This window comes from Ciconia boyciana, chromosome 1 (assembly GCF_034638445.1).
Source record: "Ciconia boyciana chromosome 1, ASM3463844v1, whole genome shotgun sequence".
NCBI lineage: Eukaryota > Metazoa > Chordata > Aves > Ciconiiformes > Ciconiidae > Ciconia > Ciconia boyciana.
In genome coordinates, this window is record NC_132934.1 from 84,548,267 (window position 1) to 84,568,354 (window position 20,088).

Genomic DNA, 20,088 nt, shown 5'->3' on the forward strand with positions numbered 1-20,088 from the left:
TCCCTAGGCCTTCATAAATCTTTTTGCTGCTACAGTGAGCATGTAGCAAAGGATTCTCATTTAAACACAGAGAAGAGAGATACTGCATTGCTCTTACTTGCTCTTCAGTGGTCACAGAATTGCTTTTTGTTGAGGGCTGTGGTTTAGTCATGAGGATGTGAGCGTGCATTTGTTTATGCTACTTCCTACAGCTTGTGGTTGTACTTATAGCAGGTACTGCACCAATAATTCACAAACATACTCCCCCCCAAACTCTCCAAGAGACATAAAGGTGCTAATTTTTTCACATTAGTTAGTCTCACGTGTATAGAATGCTTTAATGGGTCTTTCTACCTATGACAAAAGGAGGAGGTGGCCTGGGGTTTTCCTCTTGCCCTGTTTTTAAACAGCCTCCACTGTCATCCACTTCTGCAAGAGGCTTTTTACTTCTGTGGTCTTTGTGTTTTACATTAGAGGTGTTGCTCTTCTGTTCCCATGTCAGCATAGCTTCACACAAAGCATGTTATAGCCATAGCTCAGAAGTTACAAGCTCATTCACCTTGCAAGCTTATTTCCAATTTTTCATCAGTACTTTAGATCTGGTTTACTGTTCCCTGCTGCCACTACCCTGCATATTTTGCTCTTTATTTGTCTTTGCTGGAGCAGCCCTTGCTGTCAGAGCTGCTCTGAGGTGCATCCTAATAACAAGGATCAGTCATGCTTCACTGCATCAGTCGCTCTTGCTAAGGAAGGGGAAGTTTCTCAGATGTCAGACCAAATGGATGTCAAAAAAATCCTTGTTACAGGGTTACGGGTGCTTTTACTTTACACAGGTTCATAAGGGATGCCAGCATGGTTTCTGATATAAGAAACAGGCAGCAATGTGACAAAACTCAGCCCTGTCACACAGGCTGCAGTGTTTGCCCTTGTTTCCCTACAGCTGCTGCAGTCAGTTGTATGGCAGGACTGACTCGTCTTACCACATCTGCCCTCTGCCAGTCTACCTTAAAATTAAGAATTAATGCTGTGATACAAGAGGAGGACTTGACTGTACATCTGATTTTGTTTAGATGCAACTGTGAATCTGAATGCAATTAAAACAACTCTATATGTAGTTGATTCATACAGTTCAGGTAACAGTAGTAGCTGTACTGTCTTCTAATATGCTTTGAGCTTTCAGATGAAGCATGCCACATTTGAAGTGCTGTAAGAATTGAGATATTCCTGTTTCTCTTTCTGGGTTATCCCACATGCATACTGATTCGGTGGAGCCTTTTCTAACCAACCCTTTGGGCCATTGGTAGGTTTCTACTCAGTGTGTAAAATTGATAATTCATATGCAAAACTTTAAATTGCTACTTTGGTGATTTTCATGAAAATGGTTGAGTCTTTTGTGGCTTAGAGCTTGCTATCCAGTAACTTTTTTCCAAATGTTAATGAATTCTGTCTTGGTTTTCTTATTGTAAATTGTTTTGGACTATAATAATTTTATCTCAAATTCCATCTCCTGTGGAAATTATTTCTGTGCAGGATGCTGTATTTCCCTTTGTGGGTTTGGTTGCCCCCCCAGTTTTGCCCTTGGAAGCTTATTTTCATTCCTCTTTTTCTTACAGTTCTCCCCTGCAGAACTTGTTCCCGAGAATCTCATATGAGAATGCAGCAAGCTAGCCTGAGCTGCCATCTCTGACTTTTAGCAACAGTGGCTTGAGTACTATATCAAAACCATTCTTGATTTAATATCACACAGAAATATACAGTAACTTATTTTGCATGACATGAGCAATCCTGTGGAGTGTAATGGAATTAATCAATACACAGCAAAATAGCTGGATTTCATATGGCTTGTTGGTAATCTAAAGACTTTTGAATGTGGCTCATGTACAAAACATACCAGGAAAGCAAAGATGACCAGGAAACATGCTTGATATAGTCCATGACTGGGCTTATGCATGTTAAAATAATTACATATTTTTGGAATTTGTTCCATAAAAGAAGTGAAGGCAGAAGGCTTGAAGGCCTTATCCTCTGGAGAGGCGGTTAAAATAGACTAAACACATATAGGCAGAGTTGTGCAGAAAAACTTTACAAGGTTTGTAGGGTAGTTTTAACTAACATTTTTTAAATACTGTGTGGAGCCAAAATGTGTGCTTGCAAGCCTCATTCTGTGTGGCAGTAGCTTTTCTCTTCAAAGGTTATAAAAGCTGCTAGATACAGCTAATGGCTGTAGAGAAAGAGCTGACTTTAGCCAATGTAGGTGCCTTTAGCCAGGTGAAACCAGGAGAGATCACAGTCGTTTCTTTAAGATGTCCATACAACATGAAAGATGTGGATGGCTATGGGTGACTTTTCAGATCTGTAATGGCAGCATAGTTTGGAGTCTGACTCAGGACAGATAGATATCAGGTAAAAAAAGAACTCTTAGAAAACACTACCCAGGTGTCATTAAATTATTTGGGACTGACAACAAACACCTATTTTTTCAGACCAAGTGATACACTGGAGTTAGAGAATGCTTCCTGAATACCTGTCATGTCTTATCTACCATGGCTTTGCTGCTCCTGTTAGAAGTGTTGATAATCTGGTATGATCCCCTATTGCAAATTACTGTCCATTCTTGATGGTCCAATGTTGGAATGGCATCTGACCTAGCCTTTGTTGCTGTAAGTGATGGGATACACCTCAGTTATGAATAATTTGTTCAGAAAATCATTACTGAAATCTTGCTGTGCTGTGTAGCTGCTTTTATAGTCTCTTTAAAATTGAGTTTGGTGGTTGTTGGTTTGTGAGTTGTAAGGTCCCTGACATGTGGTTGAGCTATAGGTGAGCAGCCAGTAAGCACCAGATGAAGAAATGCAGTGTGGAAAGCACAGCCATGGTGTTTTCTTCTGCATGCTTCTGTATGTTTAGAGTGAATCTGACATGGATGCAATTGGCATGTGAAATACTGTATCATATCAGATAAGGCAACAAGGTCTTGAAGTGTTGGATCTTAGTAAGGATGACACGTATCTGTAGATCCTGCATCCCGTTGAGTCTCCTTTAAAGCTGAAGCAAAAATTGCTGGACTCCAGCTGTCCCAAGATTCTCACAACTCACGGATCTTCCTTCTTACTTCCCTCTTGGGTTTGATAAATGTTTCTTACCCAGCACTGCTTTTTTTCCTGTTCCTGTTGGAGGAACAGATTTAAAGTTCATCCTGGACTTGTTTCTGAGCTCTTAAGACTGTGTGAGCTTGCAGATCATGATGTGTGAGTGGGGAGGCTTAGCCTTCACTGGCAAGTGAGTGGCTGGGTAAGTGTTATTTAAGCTGAAAACTCTTCTCCCCTGCTGCTGTTTTATGCAGCAGTGCTGGATGCTCTTTTGAGGTGTCCTGTGTTAGAGATTTCTTTCTGTGTATTGAAAATGCCTCTATCATGATATTTACAGCTGCTATCTTGTCAGACACAGAAGCATGCATGGGGAGTGCCCCAGCCTGTGCACAGATATACAGCCTCTTGTCTCTCCAGGTTCCTGGCAGCTGACCAGCTTCCTGAAGGCTGCCTCTAAGCATGTCCTGCTTTATCACCCAGTACACTGCATTCACAGATATCGCTCCTTTCCAAATATCTCTGTTCAACCTTGAATGTGAATTCCCATCTCAAAGTGTAAATTAAAAAAAAAAAAAAAGGTAAATAGGAAACTTGTCTTTTTGTCATATATGGATTAATTTGGTCAATACAAAAATGTCTTACAGCCAAACCAACTCACTTCACCCTCTCCTTCTCTTCTTCACCCTCTGTTTCACTTATAGTAACTCCTTCTGACTTTGGGAAACTTATAGCAGACCTATGGTGTGAGGAAGCAGTGTTTAATAGTGCTAGGCTCGAGCCGCAACACTACCAACAAGGCATATTATGAAATATTTATAATCCTCTTTAGATCAGAATTTAAATTGGTGCACACAAGTCAAGGAATTATTTCTGTCCAGACTCCAAATTTGAAGTTTTTCTTCTTGGAGCAGTTTTTGGTAGAAGTAAAGATGTCAACATCCAGGGTTTAAGAGCAAAAAAACTGTTAAAGAGGAAGTGAAGAGCACAGGTAGGATTAAAGAAGATGAGGAGATGTTCATGGCAGAGGAAGAAGCTACTGTGTCTTCTTGCTGCCATAGGATGACCCTTGCCTATATCTAGTACCTTTCAAAGGTGCTGGATCTGCTTATGAGGAAGCTTGTTCACATCCTGGGTGGTATTAAGATGACAGCAGAAGACCAAGCCCTGTCATGAGGCCCATGCTGCGCCTTTCTTCCTGCTTTCTGCCAGTCACTGCAGACTTATTCTTTCCCTATTTCTTCATTAATAACACAACACATGTTTGCTCTGTGAGATACATTCCTGCCTGGAATGACATCTAGAGCCCTTCAGTGCAGTGCCCAGGTAGAATTTGATATGTCAGAATAGGACCTGGAAGAGCCCGCCAGCGTAGTAGAGTAACGCTGAGATAGTCAAGCTAAGACTGTTGAATTTGTTAAAAAATCAGTGATTTTGAGCAACGGTTGCCTGGTTTGAGATTGTAGATCAGTACGTGCATTGGAATTGTTCTTCATGCTAATCTTAAACCAGGAAGTTATATGGAAAATGCTCTCTCTTGGTTCTTAGTTGTTAATAACTGGCTTCTTCGTCTGTTTGTGCTAGTGTGTGTTAGGATATTTTGTCTTCAGGGCCACATTTGCTATGATATGGCTAACTTCTCCAGGAGTATTCAGAGTAGGAAGAGGCGCTAGTGTGATTCACATTAACTAAACCAACTTTTGCTTGCAGGAGCTGCTGAATGCAAACATGATAATTACCTCTTCATTGAGAGGAGCTGTTTGTTTCTTCTGACTCAGAGCACATCCAGAGTTATGTGGCTACGGTACAGCCACGATTTATGGAACAGTGGCTACATTGCTTTTACTCTTTGTTAAACTAAGCAAAAAGGATATTTCACCAAATTCAAAAGGATATTTCACCAAAGTCTGGTTCTTTAATGAATTGAGTCAAAATTTAGGGAGAAAGTAAATTTTATGGGAATGATATCTCAACACCCAAATCTGATACTGTCTGTAAAATGCCATGTGAAAAGGAAAACAAGGTTTAGTTCTTTTAGAATTCTGAGATGGCACCCAGATTAGGGGGAGCTATTGAGGTTTTTATGATCATGAGTTGTATGATACGTTGTACTCGGTGAGCTGCTTTACGTGGCAAAGGTAACGACAAAAGTGTTTGAAAGAGCTCTCTTCTGTGGAAGTCTGTAAACTAAGTCAGAAGAAATGAAATTAGAAAAATAATCCCATAGCTGATATAGTTTATTTTTTGCCAGGCACCACACTGTAATTCCAATGTAGGTTATCTTTTTGCCTGTAACAGAGCCTGATTTTCACTCCAGATGTAAAGCTGCCAAGTTATTTTACATTGGCCAAAGCATTTGCGTGCACTGGGATCCTGCCCTGTAACTGGGGTTCCTGGCGATGGTGCCAGGGAGCATTGCTGGAGGACAGGAACACTGGAAGCAGGTCTGGATTGCGGTTATGGATGATGTAACCAGCACCAAATTTGTCTTTTCAGCCATGGTTGGCATCATTTTGGCAGAAGCTGGGACCTGAAATGAAGCACCATTTGTGAAAAGAAGGGGGTCGTGATGCCTGGTGATCGCTTCGGTCCAGGCTTGTCATTCAGGCTGGCACAGTGTGAGCATGCATGCTGGGATGCTCCACATAGTCTGTTTGTGGCCTGTGGGCATCTGCTGTTTTGTTTTTGTTTGAAGTGGGATTGCTCAGTGTACCTGACAGCAGCAAGACGCGTGGCTGATAGTCCTGCCATTATATGCTACCTGCAATGTAATTGTGGTGTATGTCCCCAGGTATGCTTACCAGGGCTGTAGTCTTCTTGCAGCACCAGTTGCCCATCTCTGACCTTCAATTATATCTTCTTTTTACTTCTCAAGAGAATAGGTCTAGGAAAATGTAAGGGATGAAATAGTGAGAGGGTTGCTTTGCTTCACTTAAGACTTGGAGTTTTGTGGCATGCTATCAAAGGCATGTTTTGCAACCAGGCAAGAATATATGAGATTCTCATTTGTGTCTTTCTGTGGACACATGTAGTCAAAATCTTAAGGCTCATGTTAATAGTAGGCAAAGGATGCCTGTGGTTACTGCAGTTCATCACCAAACCCAAACTGAGAGAAAGGAAAATCCTAAAATGAGAAACAGAAAATCATGGGAAGACAGACACAGAACTTCACATCAAGGTCAATATTTACATGGCTTCTGCTAGTAGCTGTGTTTTGAGCGTGTTTTGAAAATTCATGATTACCAGCTGTTTTTCCATCCCATACATGTGCATGCAGCCTTGAAAACTCTGACAAATTACTTGAAGATCATGATGGTTTATGCAACATGCAATATGCAGATGTTAAAAACTTGAGTGTAGTTATACAAAAGCTTCTCTGCAAGATTTTGGAATAACAATATCTCAAAATAAGCTGAGGCTTGAAGGCAGTAGGCATCATAAGTCTGAGAACAATTGTGGTTAAGACAATGTTTATTCACTGTGTTACACTTCAGAGTTTAAGTTGCTGAGTGCCCAGGGAGGTTCCTGCATGATGCTAGCTTAATGCCCCTGTTGTTTTCTGCCCAGCTTGAAGCACACACTGCATGCAAGACAGGAAATGCAAACCAAGCACTGACCAGGTTTTTTTCACTTTTATATATATATATATAAACATTAATGTGTTTTTATACGGTGGGGGCAGCCACATCTGGGTTCTGGTCTTTAATCCAAAACCAATGTTTCAGAAACAATAAAGAAAACCTAGGTGTTGAATGTCCTAGCATAGGAGCCAGGCTACCAGAGTACAACTCTGGAAATTGGTCTCTCTCCCCCTCCTGCTGTCCCAGCTCAGCTCTGAACCTGGGAAAATTTGCGTTTCAAGTTCTATTATAACAGAGACAATACTGCAAAAATTTCTTAGGAAAGTTTCACCACGAGCTTCAAGGTTTACAGCTGACCATATCAAATTACACTGCAAGTCTCAGACTTCTCTCAGAAATGCAAGTTTCTTCCTTGATGTGAACAGCCATAAAGGCAACCTGTTTATAAGGGAAAAAATACTAAACAGAAGAAGATGTCTGCTGAAATACCAACAGAGAAAATGCCTGCCAGCCTGGGAATGAGGCCTGGGAACCAGAAGCATCCTTGAGAAGCACAGCTGGCATCTTTGAAGAGCAGCTGGGCACCTAGGAACCAGAGACAGCCTGAGATACCATCGACAAGCGCAACAAGAAGGGAGTGTAACAGCAACTTATCATCTGGAAAGGTGAAAAATAGTCTGGCAAAAGGGGAAAACACCCTGGGAAAGGAAGAAGTGGTAACTGCCATTGGCTGTTCTAGCTGCAAGAACAGGAAAACAGCCTGGAAAAATAAAAACTGGTCTGAGAGAACAGAAAACATCATCATCGATTAGCTGCCCCAAGTAGATGCCCCAAAAACAGAAATTAGCTGCCTCTATTGCCTGCTCCAGGTGGTGTTGTCCTATGCCCATCATGTCTCTGTGATATAAAAATGACTTATATTTGGCACAAAATGGAGCCTCTGCCTCTGCAAACTTCCCATGCTGCATGTACTTTTCCTTTTCCTAAGCAGGTTGAACTCCCTGCATGAACTTTTCTATGAGATCTCCTAGACAAGTTATTGGGCCATCACTGGGGACACCTGGTTGACTCCCAGCTCTGTGACGTGGATCATCTTTAAAGTGAGCCTCTGCCTGTTATTTTATTGGGCCCATTTCTGGGCCCACTTCTGGGGTCAGTTTGATTTGGTCCCACTTCTAGGATGGGTTTGGCCTCCCACTTCTGGGATTGGTTTGATGTGCTTGGTTCCAGTAATATTATGAACATACCCTTATATGCATATAAGCAATCTATCATAAGTACATTTGCTGTTATATTATTGGTAAGTTTGCTTTATTAGCGATGTTTCTAGTAACCTGAAATACTATTTATATAGTTAGAATCATAGAATCATAGAATCATAGAATCATTTAAGTTGGAGAAGACCCTTGAGTTCTGTCGCGGATGGAGTGAGTATGCACTTCACTCGTTAGAGAGAAGTAAAAATATAGTTTATTGATACAGAATAGGGAGTTAACAAAGTTCAATGCGACAGTGTTTTAACAAGATTCAATGGTGAGGTACACTGGATTATTTACTGCTTAGAGGACAGGGTCAGACAAAACTATCAGGGAGACCCTCCCGTTGAGTCATGAGGTTCGGAAAAGATCCCCTTGCTTTCTAAACTCCTTCTCAGAGAGGAGTCTAGGTGCGGCTAGATCCAGTCCTAGTCCCAGACTTGGTCAATCGTTTATGTCTAAAGGATTATATGTGTGCAATCAATCCTTTATATCACTTAGCTAAGATTTCAAAGTTTAGCATGCTATTAGTCACTTACTGAGGATCTGTTGCGGCAAGGAATCTCTCAACCTCGAGGAGTAACCTTGAGAGGTGTCCCTGCTCAAGGGGAGATCCTGGCATGCAGCTCGCTGCCGTGCAGGAGAGCTCCAAGGGCTCTTGGGCTGCTCACTATTTATGGGGGATGATTGACCCAGAGTCATATTTGCATGCCGACCACAGATTTTAGTTTCTTCGGTGGGTGCATTGCACAATAGCCCTAGGCTATTATGTTGTTATCTGTCTCCTGAATCCACTTTGAGCTGATGCAGCCATCGTGACCAGATGCATCCATTACAATCACCACTGGTGGTTATCACCTAAGCAGGGTTGCAGGAGATAAAGTTCAGGGGCGGGGGGAAGCACACTGTCACAAGTTCATCAAGTCCAACTGCTAACCTAACACTGCCAAGTCAACCACTAAACCATGTCCCTAAGCACCATATCTACATGTCTTTTAAATACCTCCAGGGACGGTGACTCAACCACTTCCCTGGGCAGCCTGTTCCAATGCTTGACAACCCTTTCAGTGAAGAAATTTTTCCTAATATCCAATCTAAACCTCCCCTGGCACAACCTGAGGCCATTTCCTCTTGTCCTATCACTAGTTACTTGGGAAAAGAGACTGACCCCCACCTCTCTACAACCTCCTTTCAGGTAGTTGTAGAGAGCGATAAGGTCTCCCCTCAGCCTCCTTTTCTGCAAATTAAACAACCCCAGTTCCCTCAGCTGCTCCTCACAGGACTTGTGCTCTAGACCCTTCACCAGCTTCGTTTCTCTTCTTTGGATGTGCTCCAGCACCTCAATGTCTTTCTTGTAGTGGGGGGCCCAAAACTGAACACAGTATTCAAGGTGCAGCCTCACCAGTGCCAAGTACAGGATGATGATCGCTTCCTGCTGGCCACGCTATTTCTGATACAAGCCAGGATGCCATTGGCCTTCTTGGCCACCTGGGCACACTGCTGGTTCATATTCAGGTGGCTGTCAACCAACACCCCCAGGTCCTTCTCTGCTGGGCAGCTTTCCAGCCACTCTTCCCCAAGCCTGTAGCGTTGCATGGGGTTGTTGTGACCCAAGTGCAGGACCCAGCCCTTAGCCTTGTTGAACCTCATACAGTTGGCCTCGGCCCATCGATCCAGCCTGTCCAGATCCCTCTATAAAGCCTTTCTACGCCCAAGCAGACCAACACTCCTGCCCAACTTGGTGTCATCTGCAAACTTACTGAGGGTGCACTCGATCCCCTTGTCCAGATCATTGATAAAGACATTAAACAGAACTGGCCCCAGTACTGAGCCCTGGGGAGCACCACTTGTGACTGGCCACCAAGTGAATACTCAACAGCAGGTACAGCTTGGTGCTCGCTAGCAAGCAGATCCATGCACTCACACACTCATCTCACAGGCACCCCTCACTCACAGGACCCCCACAAATACCAGCACGGACCCACTGCCCACCTGATACCCCTGTCCGGACCGAGGGCCTCCTGCTCACTGGCTAGTGCAGCTTGGCGCTTGCTGGGGAATTGCACACGCACAGCCCACACACCTCAGGCTGGGGGAAGACACAAGCACTCTCCCCGCAGCAGCCAGCACCCGGGCTGTGACCCGTGGTCCCGCTCCAGCTGCCAGCACTGAGCCCCTCACTCATCCTGGTCCCCCCAGCAGCTGCGCCTGGGACACACACACTGGTCCCGACCCAGAGGCTGGGCTGAGACCCTCACCCACCCCAGTGCCTGGAATCACTGCCCAGGGTCCTGCACCCCCCTGTGACTCCAGTGAGAGGTGATCAGGGGCAGGGCTGGGTCAGACAAATGCTTACACACCATCAGCAGCTGCTCATACACAGCCCATCCCTTGTGTTATCTATCTATCTCATCTGTTCTGTTCACCCCCCTTCCCCTAAACGTTCCTCAACAAGTTTTGCACAGTCCTACAGGCCCCCCTTGAACATCCCAAATCCTCCTGTTCCTCTTGTTGGCCCCTTCTTATCGGTTACAAAGCCCAGGCTGGCCCTCTCCAAAGCTGTGCCTGGAGTTTCTTGATGGTCCATCAATTAGTGGCTGAAGACTTTTGGCCTTTGCTGTTGCCTCTGTTATTTCTTGTGCACCAGGTGTGTGTCTTTGGGACTTATTATTGTCTTTTGCATTTAAAGAGTCCTTGATCAGATGACTGTAATGAAGTGGATACACTCACCTTCCACATAGCCATACAGAAGCATTTTAGTATCAGTGTGAGCAGAAGTGGTTTGATCAGTTTCCTATGATTAGTACTTCAAAATTCACTACATGGGGGAGATACATGGGATTTGGGTAATAAGAAGAGAATATTTTGATGTGGAAAGACTATAGCAGAGCTGTTGCCACTGCAGAAATCTTTCATTAGTTTTCACCTGAATCATTGAAACAAGAATGAAAGCAATTAAATATTTGTACCTGTGTCAGGTCATGATCAGCTGTTCCTTTCTTTATTGTACCAATAGCATGTATGTGATCTTGTATGTATGCATCTGAGCTGCAGCTCGCAGCTCTTCACCACAACCTGTCTTCAAGATGAGGTGAAGAGATAGGAGCTGCAGCTCTCAGCTCTTCACCACAACCTGTCTTCAAGATGGGGTGAAGGGGTAGGAGCAGTAATGTACAATGTGGAAATTTACACTATAGAAATGTATGCTGTTCTGCTTAGATGAGTTTATTTGTTGTGAATTTTATTTCTGTATTTTCATGAGAAGTCTTGAGTCTGAATAACCAAAAACTACAGCAACAAAAAAACCCCCACAAACAAACAAACAAAACAGAAACAGAGGTGTTTGACTTAAGTTCTTAACCTATGGACGTGTTGCAAAACAGGCCTATCTGCTGAAACACACAAAGCCATTATGACATATATATGGCATCATGGAAGAGAAGCACTCAGATCTTCCTCATTGCCTTTCTTATTAATCATTCCTTCCTATGAGCAATATATCAGGCAACAAAGCTTTTTGTGAAGCTAATGTTTCCTGTCTGGTTGAAGCTAATGTCTTCAGAAGAAGCATTCCTGTGAGCTGGTGCTATCTTTTCAAAGAGCGGATTTGCTGTGGTCTATTGTTCGTGACTTTCAGAAAGAGGAGCCAGATGCAAGCTGAATTGTCTGTAACCTAAGTTTTTTTGAATGTGTACTTCCTGCACAGGTATATGCGAGCTCCAAGCTGGAGGACAGCATTTAGTTTGATTAGTTATTCTTTAATAAGTTTAATTACTTCATTTCTTATACTGAAAAGGAAGCCTTTCATTGAATTTAATCCTGCATTCTGTATTTAAATTTTTTGATACATCCATGTTTGAAATGAAGAACATCCTGCCCTGGAATATGCAGTCAGCTGCAGCAGCACAATGAAGAACTGAGGGGCATGGGGGCAGAATTTAGATACAGCTTGCTGGGGAGTGTGGTAAGTCTGATGTTTATGTCAAAAATCTGCCTGCAAGGAGCCACAGATTTGTAAAACAGTGCTGAAGTTCTTCGTCCAGTCAGTGTTCATCCATTATGTGATTTCTGCTGTGTGCCAATTGATTCTGATCTTGTGAGTTAAAGTGCATGGTATAATTACCAGGAAGAACTGTACTAGCTTGTTTTGCCCCAGAGAGATGTTTTACATTACAGTTGCTTGTGCTCTATCTGGCTGAGTTTGAAATATCAAAAACCACAGACTTACTTAAATTTTTCTATGGAAACGGGTCAGCAGCATCCTGTGGCTCACTCCTGCAGAACCGTCCTTGAAGCTGGCATGGATCCACCAGCCCCTTGAACCACACACAGCACAAAGTGAAGTGAGAGAGGAGGAAGAGATCTTTGGGATGCGGAGGCTGGGAAAAATCTCTTTTAGACCTTACCAACAGCACGATACAGAGCAACCTGAAGTCTGTTTTAACTTACTAAGTCCAAGGAGTCCCTTCCAGTAGCCAAATATTTATTGTATTGGGAGGCCGGGCAGAACCTACCTGCCTCTCCAAAGTTACTGTAGAGGAATCAGGTGTCTGTTTCATTAAGCCTTCATCTTCTTCTCTTTCATACTGAAATTTCACTACTTGTCACAGAATCACAGAATACTTGAGACTGGAAGGCAGCTCTGGTGATCATCAACGCCCTGCTCAAAGCAGGGTCAACTAGAGCACGTTGCTAAGGACATTGTCCAGTTGGCTTTTGAATATCTTCAAAAGTGGAGGCTCTACCGCTTCTCTGTGAAACCTGTTCCAGCTTTTGACCACACTCACTGTAAATTAAAAAAAAAAAAAAGAAAAAGCTTTGATTGATAAGATCCCCCTGAGCTTTGTCTTCTCCAAGCTGAACAGTCCCAGCTCTCACAGTCTCCTTATATGAAAGATGCTTCAGTCCTTTAATCATCTTAGTGGCCCTTTGCTACTTGGTCCAGTAAGTCCATATCCTTGTTGTACAGGGGAGCCCAGAACTGGACACAATACTCAATACATGGCCTGACCAGTGCTGAGTAGAGGGGAAGGATCACTTCCCTCGACATGCTGGCAGCATTCAGCCTAATGCAACCTAGGAGGCTGTTGGCCTTCTTTGCCACAAGGGCATATCGCTGGCTCATGGTCAACTTGGTGTCTGCTAGGAATCCCCAGGTCCTTTTCTGCAAAGCTGCTTTCCAGATAGTTGGCCCCCTCTGTGTACTGGTTCCTCACCATGTGCAGGACTTGCATTTACCTTTTTTGAACTTCATGAGGTTCCTCTCTGGCCTTTTCTCCAGCCTGTCTAGGTTGGTCTGTCTCTGAACGTTGAGACAACCACCTGGTGTATCAGTCACTCCTTTCAGTTTTGTATAATCTGAAAACTTACTGAGGGTGCACTCTGTGCCATTGTCGAGGTCATTAATGAAGATGTTACACACTACTGCATCCAGTATTGACCCCTGGAGCATGCTTCTGGTCACTGACCTGCAGATGGACTTCATGCCACTGGTCACAACCCTCTGGGCCCAGCCTTATAGACAGTTTTCAATCCACCTCACTGTCTACTTATCCAGCTTGTCTGTGAGGATGTCTTGTTCATCAGCTTGTCTGTGAGGATGTTGCAGGAGACAGTGTCAAAAGCCTTACTAAAGTCAAGATAAATAACATCCACAGCTCTCTCCTCATCCATAGAGAAAGTCACCTCATCTTAGAAGGCTATCAGGTAGGTCAGGCATGTTTTCCCCTTTGTAAATCCATGCTGACCACTCCCCAGTCACCTTCTTGTCCTTCATGTGTCTGGAAATGGTTTCTAGGATAGTTGCTCCATCAGCTTCCCAGGGGCTGATGGCAGGCTGACTGGCCTGTAGTTGCCTGGATCCTTCATCTTGAAGACAGGAGTCACATTTGCTGTCTTGCAGTCTTCAGTGACCTCTCCTGATCACCATGACCTTTCAAAGGTTATTGAGAGTGGCCCTGCAATGACATCAGCCAGCTCCTGCAGCGCTTGTGGTGTGTCCCATCAGGGCCTGGGGACGTGTGTATGTACATTTCATTTAAATGTTCTTTAACGAGATCCTCCTCCACCAAGTATAAATCTACCTTGCACTGGACTTTCTCATAGTTTTCATAGACCTGAGATCACTGAAGGCAAGTCACATCAGCAAAGGCTGAGATGAAGAAGGCACTGAGTCACAGAGTGTATCACCCTTTTCTATGTCTTTGTGACCAGCTCCACTGCATGTTCAGCACCAGGCCCACAGTTTTCCCTAGTGTTTGTCTTGCTATACCTGTAGAAACCTTTCTTGTTGCCCTTCACACCCTTCATCAGATTCAAATCCAGACGGGCTTTGGCTGTCCTAACCCCATCCCTGCAAGTTAGGGGATTCCTCCTGGGTCACCCGACCCTGCTTCAACCTCTTGTACACTTCCTTTTTATGTTTGAGTTTAGTCAGGAGCTTCTTGCTTATTCATGCAGGCCCACTGCCACCTTTATCCTACTCACTGGGATGGACCATTCTTGAGTTCAGAGGAGCTGAAAACCAACTAGTTATTCTGAACCCCACTTCTCTCCAGAACTGACTGCCATGGGATTCTTGAAAGGAGATTCCTGAGCAGGCAAAAGTCTGCTCTCCTCAAGCCCAGGGTTGTGACTCTGCTTTTCATTTTTTCCCCCTTCTTTTCAGGATCCTGAACTCCACCATCTCATGGTTACTGCAGCCAAGCCTAACCCCAACCTTTACATCCTCGACCAGTTCTTGTCCATGTTCTTAAAAATAAATGGAGTAAGAAGAAAGAAAAGGGAAAGGAAATGAAAAAAAGGGCTGGAAAATATTTTTATCTTTCGAAATTAAACATGTATGTTCCCGGTAACCTATAAAGTTAAAATAATTATGCAAATGTTCATAGAATTATGTTACCAGATTTTTATTAATTCTCAGAATTAACAAAATGAGTGATTTGTGAAGTCCTCTTCTGTTCTGAAGGTACTGTAATTTCTCTTTTCCACCTGAAGCAAAGTCCCACTCTATCTGTAAAGCAGGCGTGAGCAACTTTTTTCTACACAGACCAAAGAGTTGGGTGGAAAGACTGATATTGTTGGGCAGATCAGAGAAATTGTTCTTGTAGGAAAAGAACTGGCAGTAGAAGCCTATGATTTTAGTAATGGATTCTACAGATTCAACTTGTTCAATGTATTCTGTTGCTCAGTGAATGTGACATTACAACTAGCTCAAACAGAGTTTGGTGTGACCGTGGCAGGCACAGGTTTTGTCACTATACCTCTGAAATGGTAAAACTTTGTGCTGCAGTAAAAGAATGCAAGTTTCCTGTGTTGGTCACCACAATACTTTTTCCTCATCTCTCAGTTGCCCTGTTTCAGTCTAACGGTAATGATCACTTAGGCATCCTGCAGAGTCACATGTGGAGAGCAGGACAGATGCACCACCAGGACAGATGCGAACCACCTGAACCTGGTACATTTCAGCTTCCTCCTGTGGAATTAAGGTAACACCCCCCCCCAATTTTCTTGTCCAAATGCTCAAAGGACTTTTGGTTTTAAATCAGTATGTCATTGATACAGATCAAATGTATTGCTTTTGTTGACAGTGCTTGCAGTGAAAGAGAGAAATGCATTCTGCAAATTGTCCCACTAGAATAACCCATGTCTATCCATTTGCTGCATAAGGAAATTTAATTCCTCTCTTCTGTCGTCTTGGTCAAGCCTAAATTGCTTACTTATATTAGTTGATGTGGAGAATGCTAGATAACTTCACTTCCCTGTGAAAGCAAATCCCCTGTCTAACATTGACCTACCTAGCATCTGTCATAGCAGCAGTTTAATCACAAAAGATAGAGCTCTTCATGAGCTATTGTCATTGCTTTAATGATTTTGTATTCCAGAAAGCTGATTTAGGACATCATTCCTTCTATGTATTATTCTTCTGCTAGTAACATGCTGTCATTAGAAATTATTCCAAACTGCTGGGAGGAAAGCTCTATTGACCTTCAGGGAAATTCAGATCCAGATCTGAACTTTGTAGCTAACTGGACTTCTAAATTCCAAGTAAAGCAAAGTGAAAAAAAGCAACACTTAAAAGCATGTGATGAGAATCAAAAGGAGCACATATATCTGAATGTGAAACGCAGCACTTCTTCCAAGAAACAGATGATGAGAAGACAAAGAACAGAGGAGAACAAGAACATCAAGAACAAAGGTAAAGTCTGTTAATAATGGGAAAGTTGTGTGCACTACTGAATAAACACTTTAACAGATTTCACATCTGAATTAGAGATTTGCATTTGTACACTAAAAATTTTTCTTTTCTATCCTGCTGTTTGAAGTTGGGAAGGATGGGCAGTTCAAGGCAGGCTAAAGTTGGAGACTTGCAGCTCCAACAGAATAAGTAATGTGTGGTCTAATAATTTCTGTTGATGTCTTATCAAAACAGTCATTATATTTGGACTTCTCTTCAGACATAATCCTGAGTTGTGACTGATCAATAAGCCCCTACAATGGGGGAAGGCTCAAAGGAGATGGGCAAGTGTAATGTGCTCATGAAGTATGCAGTGACTGACCACGGCTGTCAGAAAGAAAGTTGAACTTAACATTAATGGGACCAGAGAGGTACCTTTTTTTAGACTAACAGTTGTATCAGTTGGGTGGATCAAACTGGCTGTACCAGTGGAGTGGATCAGCTGGTTGTGTAAATTTTTGTCCGTGAGTTAATCAAAAGAGTGTGAATGTCTTCCTGAGTTAGCCAGACCAGCATGGGGGGAATGTATACGTGGCTCAGCCTAACACAGAGTACAACCACTGAACAACTGACAAAAAGAACTTTGAAGAGAGCAACAGGCTTGAGGTGCTCAAACCCACATATTCCTTCCTGATGCCACCCAGCATTGCGATGGTGAGCATATCATAGAGCCTGGCAATGAGAATCACATTTGTATTGTGATTCAGCTGTGTATTGAAATTGCTATATTCTGCTAAGTGCAATGTGCACTTGTGTTGTGCTTTCAACACATAGGTGTATCATTCTGCTAAATCAGAATTCCATGTAACATCACATATCTTCAAATAGGTAAATTTGATATTAAACATTAAATCATCCATTTGTGGAATATCGAAAAGAACCTGGTCAGTATTGGACTCTGACGTGAGTGCAGGCTGAGGTAAACAGACAGTGCAGTTCGATATAAATTGTATTTTTAGAGCTTAACCCATTGAGAAAGGCTCATCTTTCTCACATTTATGCTCTTTTTCTTCCTGTTAGATTCTCCTGTTTCATGTACTACCTGCTGGATTATTGCAGTGATTCTAGGGATCCTCTTCTTGGCATTGCTGGGAACAGCAGTGGGTTTTATTATCAAGGGTAAATAAATCTCCTCCATTGAAAATATTTTATTTGAATTTAGAACGTTGTCAGGGAGCAGAACAGAGCTCTTGAAATCTGCTCAGGGGTCCAAGAAAAGTGTGGAAGTACATTTTCTCTCTTAAAAAAGTCTTGCTTCTTTTTTCTGAGATTTTTAAATGTTAAGCTTGGTCTAGTTAGACCTGCCCTCAGCAGGAACAAGAGAGTAGGGGGTAGAGGGTATCAAAGATGCCTTTGAAAGTGTAACTGGGTAGACTTGAGTGTATAGCAAGCACACTGTGTTGGATGCTCAGCCACTCAGGAACATTTACATCCTGATGAATACAGCTTTAGGCTGGAGGACATAACCTGAAGGCCCATTTCTTTTCCGTGGATTTGGAGATCAGTGCTGTACAGCAAGAGAATGAACCCTGAGGTGTTCAGTGGCCATCCATGGGCTGCACCAGCTGCTCTCCTGTTAGGAAGGAAAAGGAGGGTGCTTCAAACTGCAAGACCTCCATGACTAGCAGCTGTTATAAAATGATTCCTGTTCCTGGGAAGTTTAAGCCTTTTGTCCAGCTTGCCATGGAATGCTATGAAGCTGAGTTTCAGGCAAGTATAGTAATCAGAAATGCTGTTCATACAAAGCAGCAGTTCTTCAGAAATGTGCTACAGGATGTGCTCTAGCAGCAGCCAGCGCTAGTGGTGGAGACTGTATGGAAATGGGTGACCTGCCACAAACCTGTCATGTGCCAGGGCTTTGCCTGTCCCATTGGACAGAAGGAAACATGGGCCAAAGACTAAGTTTATATGGAGAAGACAGAACAAAAATGGGAGGGAAAACCAAAAAGGTAAAAACACTGGGAAGGACAAGGAAGGTCCCAAGAGACTCCTACATGCTCTCCCACCTATTCCCAATCTGGAAAATGGATGCCTCTGATGCAGGTAATTACATTGTCTTTGAAAGCCTCAGAAGAGCTCCAAAGATGGCATTACTGTAATGGTGGAGAATGATTTTCTGGAGAAGGTGTATTTGTGAAATCTGTTTGTGATGAACTAGGCTATGACTATGAATGGGAAGAGAGATATATGATTGTTTTGCAGACTGTCCATGTCCACGCTGTCCTGAGCAGTGGGTAGCCTACAGAGAGAGCTGCTACTACTTCTCCAAGGAGAAGAAGAACTGGCGTTCCAGCCAGGAGTCCTGCTGGGCACAGGGAGCTCATCTCCTGGTGATCAGCGATACCAGTGAAATGGTGGGTGCCTTTGCAAGTGGCAAGGGGAGAGGGCCTTTGCCACACAGGATGGTAGGATTACGGGGGAGCAGGTCCAAGGCACTGTATTGCCCAGCTCTTCCCCTCTGTGAGGAAGGTAGAGTATAAAGGGCCTTTGCAAGGCACTGGGACCCACCCACCGCCTTCCTGCATCTGGCAGAGGCAAGGCTTTCCCTTGGCCCCTTTGCAAGAGGGACTCACTTCTCTCTGCCTGCCTCCGCTGAGCTTGTCATGGGCTCAGCCCTCAGACCCCGCAGTCGGAGGTCTGCCTGGCACTCTGAAACTCTGTCTCACAAAGCAGGTCCCTGTAGGAAGGAAGGGTGTGGGTATTCAAAGGACATTGAGAAATGGCCCCAAAACTCCCTGTCTCACACAGCACCCCTTTCTTTCCCCCTCAGAACCCAGGACTTGACTGGGTTTCTCCAAGTCTACTGAGATCTCTCTGCCTTTCTATCCCTCCTAGGACTTATTCCAGATTATGCACACCAAATGCCACTGGATTGGTTTGCAGAATAGCACTGGTGGTGACTGGGCCTGGGAAGACGGCTCAAAACTGGATGGCAAAAAGTGAGTATGGTGCTTCCTCTGTATTTTTAGATAGTAAAGGGCTTGAGATCCTTCCCATGCCCTTAACCCTTTTGCATGAAATGTCCCATCTGTAGTCAATGGAAGTTGACCAACAATGAACACAGCTGCTAAGGGATGTTCAGAGTGGCTGCAGTGTCTAGCAGCTCCAGAACTAAGGGGTTCCTCCTGCCCAGCTGCTGGAGCCCAGTCTGGTGCACCCAGAGACCTGGGAGTTTCTATCCCAGGCTGATGGACACAGCTGCTACTTTCTTGTTTGCAGGTTCAACCAGTAGTGAAGCTGAGCCTGTATCCCAGAGACACAAACACAGACACAGACACACATGCAAGCAAAGGACTGACACAGCTGGCTACACAGACTGCCACAGACAAGGCACTGCCTTCAGCAGCACCCACATGTAATGCTACCAGGACTCACATAAAGCACAACTATAGGCAGATAAGTCCTCTTCCTCCTCTCTGGCTGCTCAGGATTGAAGATAACTAGTGAAGGCACAAACACAATGCTCTCTAGGTTCACAAGCACACACACACATTCACAGATCCCCTGAGTACCAGCACAGCACCTCTCCATCTGATACCCCTGCCCAGATCGCAGCCCCTCTTACCCACCCTACAGGTCCCCTAGTCACCAGAAGGTCCAGCTCTGTGCCCACTAGCAAGCAGACACACTCACACACTTGTCTCACAGGCACACTTATGGGACTTCCTCCAAATATGAGCATGGACCCTCTGCCCATCTCATACCCCTGCCCAGACCCAGGACCTCCTACTCACTGGCTAGTGCAGCTTGGCGCTTGCTGGGGAATTGCACACGCACAGCCCACACACCTCAGGCTGGGGGAAGATGCAAGCACTCTCCCCACAGCAGCCGGCACCCAGCACCTGGGCTGTGACCCGTGGTCCCGCTCCAGCTGCTGGCGCTGAGCCCCACACTTGCCCTGGTCCCCCCAGCAGCTACACCCAGGATACACAGACCGGTCCAGACCCAGG